The sequence below is a fragment of the Macrobrachium rosenbergii genome, chromosome 44 (assembly GCF_040412425.1).
Source record: "Macrobrachium rosenbergii isolate ZJJX-2024 chromosome 44, ASM4041242v1, whole genome shotgun sequence".
NCBI classification, from domain to species: Eukaryota; Metazoa; Arthropoda; class Malacostraca; order Decapoda; family Palaemonidae; genus Macrobrachium; species Macrobrachium rosenbergii.
Genome location: NC_089784.1, coordinates 42,771,512 through 42,779,144, shown reverse-complemented (window position 1 = coordinate 42,779,144; position 7,633 = coordinate 42,771,512).

Sequence of the window (7,633 nt, the reverse complement as noted above, 5' to 3'; positions counted from 1 at the left end):
GCGCAATTTCCACTGATTAATATCACCAGTTCTTTTTCAATCATTAACCTGCCATGACAAGTGTATGTTGACTTACTTCTTGATCTTGTAAATTGCTTTAATTATAGAAACAGTTTGTGATTTCAGATACTGTTAGCATCTCATTCTAAATCAGGTAATTTTGTGGATCATTATATGCAAACAAAACAACCGTAACTAGTTGTCGGGAGGAATGAGAATTGAATTCAAATGACAGTGTTGACTTACATTGGAAGCTGCAGTAGCCGAGTGTTAATAGCCTTTCAAGTAAAAAGGAAATGGCTAAGTTAAAATACAGAAAATTTAGCAATTCAGATAAGTGGTATGCATCGTTTATTCATATATATATATATATATATATATATATATATATATATATATATATATATATATATATATATATATATATATATATATATATATATATATATATATATATATATATATATATAAATGAATTTTATCACATCACGGTGATTCTTAAACAGGCATTAAACTACAAATGTCGTTTAATATCAATTCGCTCTACCTCGGAGATAATATATTTTCATACATGTTACACGTCGTGAGTTCTTGTGTTCCGTGGTTCGAGCCCACGAGACGACGAACTTCTTATCAACTAAAAAATTCCCCTTTGGTTAACTTATGTGAAAATATATTATTTCCGAGGTAGAGCGAATTGGATGTTAAACGACATTTGTAGCTTAATGTTTATATATAATATGTATATATATGTGTGTATAATTATATATATATATATATATATATATATATATATATATATATATAAACACGTACATACATACATACTTACGCAGTATATAAAACAATGAAAACCGAATGTCAGAATGAACTGTCATGGAAATGCCTACCTAGTGAATAGTATTAGGTAAAGACTAATCGTAATTTGGTTCAGGAATAAATGATACGGGTAAAATAAATGGTGATACGGTACAAAGGATCTTTTGGGGGGGAGGGACACTCACGCAGGAAAAAATCGAGTTGGGATTTGCTTTTTTAAATTTTTTTTGGGGGGTAGGGAGGAAAATTTCACAAAAACTTGTGCAGAGTGGTGATAACGTAATTTTGGTTAGATGTAGGATGAAGTGTTGCTGATGAGGGGTTTCTGAGCCTAAAGAGACCGATTTAGAATCGTTGCAGTTAAAATATATAGTAGCCTTCCTTTTAGCTGATAAAAGACAGCTTAAGTCTATTTTAACCTCTGAATTTAAATAAACGGAAATAACTTCCGTTTTGGCGCAAACGAGAGTATTATTGACACCTGGAGTTGGTATACAGCAAACAGTTATGTGTTTGCTTCGGGAATACAAGCCTTGGGCGTCCGCTCCCAACGCTGATGGAATGGCAGGGAAGGGAGAATTAGGAATTCCGGAACTATAATTTTGATTCGTAAACAACCTGCTACTGACGACCAATATAAAGGGATGGCTTTTGGTCGGTTAGAAGACGCTCCATGTTTGTTTGTTTTTTAGTTCCAGATTAAACTGGCTCTATCATGCTGTCCATATGGCTTCCAAATGTGGACTTGAGCGCCAGCGGAATGGCTTATAAATAAAGTACTTGTGGGCTTTCGAAGATAATCTTATCTCACAAAGTGAGATCGAGTGATATCAGCTAACTCTATTTCACGCGTGCGCAATTAGAAAAAAAAATAGAATAGCTTTATTTCCTTAACTATATATCAGAAGCCAGCTAGTTCATAATGTAGATTATTGGGGTGACCCTGACAAAACTCAGAGTGTGGATGTCAGCAGGTATGGGTATTGATTACCCTCGCTGCAAACCCAGATATTTTCATTGCCACTATTTCTTTAACGACACACAACCCATTTAGAATTCTGGGTATCATTCACATTTGAGAAACTTATCCGATCTCTCTTTTTCTTCAACTGCACGAAAAATTCATTATATTGAAGGAGTCTATCTAGATTTTTGGAGAGCTGACTGTCATGATGAGATATTTTTATTCTTTTAATCTGCTTAGTTATGAATATTATTCTCTCTCTTGGGCTTCTGTTATTTACTCGCATCATAAATCTTTGGACACGGTCTTTAGTTCTTTCTAATTCCTTATTCCAGATCGTAGTAATAATCTCTGGCACTGTTTTTCCAGTAAGCTCTTCGTGAATATTTTATAGAATTTTCCCTAATTATGATCATCTCTGTATTCAGGTCTAGCCAGACTGTGCCATTCACTGAGGAGTAGGTTACCTGTTTTTTTTTTTTATGTGAGGTTCAGTGCAAGACAGTTTTCTAGGGGTTATGACCAAATTATGGAATGATCTTAATCAAGTAGTTCTATCACTGGAACCTTATAAGATAAAATTAGGTTTTGCTTTATGTTAAACATGAGTCCCATTTCATAGTTTGTTGGTTTAATCTTACGTGTTTTTCTTTGTTACTTCTCTTTTATAGTTTGTGCTTTACTCCCATATACTAGGCAACTTTGCCTAATAATGTCGCTGAACCTGTTTAGCTTTCTCCTTTTCCTGCTCTGATCTACTGATAGTGAATCATTTTGGGATATTGTTCACTTCGTTGACGTCCACTCGCACACACGCACACACGCAAACGCTTGCGCGCCGACACACACTATATATATATATATATATATATATATATATATATATATATATATATATATATATATATATATATATAATCTATCTATCTATCTCTATGTATATATATATAATTTATATATATATACATATACATATATATATATATATATATATATATATATATATATATATATATATATATATATATATATATATATATATATATATAATCGGTTCAACTAACATATAATGAAAGCCAAGTCAAAATACAAAAATTAAGTATTGGGATCAATATTGACAGTATATAGATATAAAATTATTGACATTTAGGTGGAGTGGTTCGTGACGGTATGTTTCTGTTTCCTAATATTAGCAGTTATGAACCATCGACGGATGGTCCCTTGCTTGTCACTTTTTCATAAGTTGTATTAACAGAGATCTTTCACATTCACAGTTGATCCCTGATTCTCTTTTCCTGGTGAGAGCAACCACATTTGTTGAACAGCACCAATATGCAGTAAATGCGCCTCTCTGTCGAACGTCTCGGTCCCAGAGGTCCTTTATGCCTCACACCCTTGGACTGTGGAACAGTCTCCCTGAGGATGTCGTGCAATTGGAACTTCAGAAGTTCAAGCGAAGATGCAATGCATTACTACCTGATACTATTCTCTTAGCATTTTAATACATTTTTATCTATTTACTAATCTATTAAAGTATTTTTTCTCACTTATAAGTGAAATCTGTTCTTTATATTTTTCCCTTTACCTCCTGTTACTTCGTCTTAATGAACACCTTATTCTTTGGAAGCTTAAATTACAAGTCAGTGTCCCTTTTCGGCTTGTTCCATGTGAATAAGGTTAATCTTCTGAACAGAGTAATAATATGGATCAGTATTATTAAACTTCAACAGCGGAGTTTGAAGAATATTATGTATTCACGTAGAGTCTGTATGTTCGTCTGTTTGTCTGTGTAACCACACCATATCTCAGAAAGTTATATAAATGCCAGTAAAATATATATGTCGAATCTTCTGGTCACTTTTTACCAGATATATATACAGTATAATTACCCACAATGCCCTCTTAACTTTTCGATTTCACATTTCGGAAACGCCTGTCACTACGAATGAGCTGGGGATGAATCGATTAGATTATGAGACGGCTCCAGTTGCCATTCTCGTTTTAATCCACCCTATCGTGGCAGCGGCCTCTGATCCTTCCCTCCCTCCTGCTGTTCTTGTCCTTCCTCCATTTCCCTCCGAGAAGGAGTGCAACGCTCAGGCCAGAGTTGACGAAGCCGCGTGGGCTCACGCGTCGACTTGCCCCACCCTCCGTAGGTGTGGCATGAAGAAGAGCTGTGTGGGTTCCAGGCGATAAAAACCGCATCCAGTGCACTTGTTCCAGTCAAGCTGTATCACCGGAGGTCATATCCTACGTGAAATCTTTTGGAAACCGCGAAATTTGCATTTTAGACGGATCTTTTTGTCATTATTATTGTTACAAATATTATAATGCCTCTTTTGCTCTTATTTTCTTCTTCAGACGAAGTATGTTTTTGCTGAATCTTGCTCTGCAGGTTAATGGCCTGTTTTTCGTGTTCTATGTTTATATTTTACATGTTGAATTTCGATATCAAAGATATAATTTTTTACTATTATATTTGCTGATATCGACTTTAATCACATAAAGGTTTCAACTAAATGACTAAATACAGTGCTCATCAATCATGTTTAGCATATCCACTGCAAGACAAGTTGAATGATTAAATTTGGATGTGACAGTTGGGTTAGCTGACGGGTAGCAGGCTGGAATCGAATCTTCATAATGCGAGCCCATTTCCCGTATCTATGTTCCCGTGTTTATGTATAATGCAAGAGCAAGCACGACTTTCGTCTTAGGAATGAATATTAACGATAACCATATTATCACAAAATCGTAGCGAAACCATGACGTGTAACTTTCGCTCACCAAATTGATGATAATCTTGCTCGATCACCGTTGGTATTGTCAGGGATGCATTTTTCACCGTTGTGTAATCGCGTGGACTGATGATGAGCTGACCTCTGTTAACGGGGATAAAGAAAAACAAATCAGGAAAGAAAAATGGACAGCTGTTAGATATTATTTTTATGCTTTCTTTATAATATTATGGATAATCGTGTCGATAACTTATTTTAAATTATTAACGAAGAATATTGCAGGAAATGAGATACAAGAACTCCCCACGCTTTAATTATTTGTGACAGTCATTTCCTATATCAAGACTGCTTATTCTATTTCAAGGTTTTGACAGTATATGTGGCTTATTATTGCCTGGTGTTGTGTTTCTTGGCTTATGTAGGTTTTCTAGTCCTTTCGAAAGCGGTTTACGTATTCTGTGTTTATATAGTCAAATTGTTTTATGTGTATGTATATATATGTGTGTATGTGTATGCATGTACATCTATGTATAAATTTATTGTATATATGTAAATATATGTATTATATATATATATATATATATGTATATATATAGATAGATAGATAGATAGATAGATAGATAGACAGATAAATAAACAGATATAAACGTGACTCGTAATATGATAATGAAATTTTATATAGTAAATTTTGACGACCTAAAGATTAAGTATGAAGTAAATTATATGGTGTTAGATGGCAGGATAAAATTAGAAATGAATTCATAATGGAAACTGCGGGACTTTTGTAGTACAGAAGAAAGAGAAATGGGGTGGCTTGGACATGTCCTTCTCCCAACTGTGGGGAGGATAGCACGTGACAGTGTTATCTGGGCTGATGTGGGCACAGTAAGAGTAGGAATACTCAAAAGTACTTGGATGAGATCTTTGAGAACGAAAACTAAAGAAGTTTATAGATTTGTGTAAGGTATAGCACATGGAGTAAAATTACCGGCATGTTAGAAGCCCTTTTGGTCATGTGGTGTAGAAGGTATATATATATATATATATATATATATATATATATATATATATATATATATATATATATATATATATATATGTGTGTGTGTGTGTGTATGTGTATGTATATATACATATATATATATATACATATATATATATATATATATATATATATATATATATATATATATATATATATATATATATATATATATATATATATATATATATTCTTTTTTTTTTTTAAGAATATCTCCGCCGGATCGCTAACTTAAGCCCTTACGGAAAAATAGCAGGCAATAGGAGAGAGAGGGATGCCCACAGACCGAAGGGTCAGAGGAGAGTTTTAGCCATTAACAGTCTCACCCTCTTGAAGGGCTATGTTTAATGTGTCCCCAAGGAATGCAGGTGTGTGTGTAGATAACTGTTTTCGTGTCTTAATCTTAAGATTCAATCTACCACCAGCTGAGTTTTCAACTCTTCTCCTGGCATACCTCTTTTCCTAAACTGTCAAGTACAGGCAAGCTGTTGCTGCCCGAAGGGATGCCCCCAGAAAAATCCAAGATCTTAAAACGCCGGTGTTACCACTTCATCAGTTCAGTTCACACTTAGTCCGCTCATCATTGCAGTGGTCTCTGTGTCTGTCCGACGACCGAAGCAGCTTGCAGCTGGTGGAATTCATGTTTCTCACTTAAGCTGGACCCATTGTGACCGTGTGGCTAGACACCGCCTAAGAACATCTCTGGTCACACTGACATAAGGTTGCATGTGCAAGCAAACCAGGAAACAGCGAAGGTAATGTTCCCTGTAAGGGAAATTGGTTGGCCAGTATCTTTTTCTTTGACACATCTTATCTCTCTCTTGCACATTTTATCGTCTCAGTAACTTCTTGTCTCTTCGACTTGAACAGTGAATCTACTATCCCAGTGTGTTAATTCCTTAACAGTGCATATTGTAATTCTCAGCTCTTGCTAGCAAGTGGGTAGAGCAAAGGATCTCCCTCCAATTCTTGCATTTATTCCATTATAAAGAGAACATAATCTCACTGTTAGTCTTACCTGAAACTGTCTCCTTTCTAGGAGTGTTATCAGTGCCATTACCAGCATAGCCACACTTCTGTGTTCCTGATTGCCTGAAGAATCGACCCTAACGCAGCTGATGGAATCATTCATAATTGTAACACGTTATCCAATTCACCCAGTCATTGCTGTTGTGTAAATTCCAAGTTGAGTGATTTAGTGAAGGTGCCCAGTTTCCTTGGTAATTTCTTACATGTTGTGAAGTAAATAATAAATTACTGTTAAGAAACCCCCTTTCACTTGCTTTTTTTATTAATTTACGGGCTTACAAGGGTTTTTTTGTATGGCCATGATTATTAACTCAAAATAAAATACGCAGTACCCCCCTCATAATTCGTAAGAATATATATATATATATATATATATATATATATATATATATATATATATATATGTGTGTGTGTGTGTGTGTGTGTGTGTATGTATGTATGTATGCATGTATGTGTGTGTGTTTATGTATGCTCCAGCATAGCTCTGAAATGCATTGAGCAATTTCACCCAAACTTGGTATACATATGACTTACTCTGGAAAAAAATACTGTGGGGTAAGACATCACTGGCACCAAAGGGGAGTTGTGGAAAGGGGGTGACATGTAAAAATAACCAAAAACGACAGATATTAGTATCTAATCCATAGTTTTCAAGGTTGCTGGGATGAATAGTGACACTCCCAGTGCCCTTTAAGTCAAAGTTCAGCCCCAATAAGAAGGCGAGGTGTGAGAGAGAGAGAGAGAGAGAGAGAGAGAGAGAGAGAGAGAGAGAGAGAGAGAGAGAGGGGGTGTTAGGGAGGGGAGAGAGAGTGAGTTTATTGGTTGTTATTCAGGGGTTTTCCCGGGCAGAGCTGGGTTGGTCAGCTAGTATAAACAGTATATATGTGCATATATATATATATGTGTGTATGTGTGTATATATATATATATATATATATATATATATATATATATATATATATATATATATATATACACACACACATATATATATATATATTTGTGTATGCATTCACATGTACATGTATGTATGAATGTATG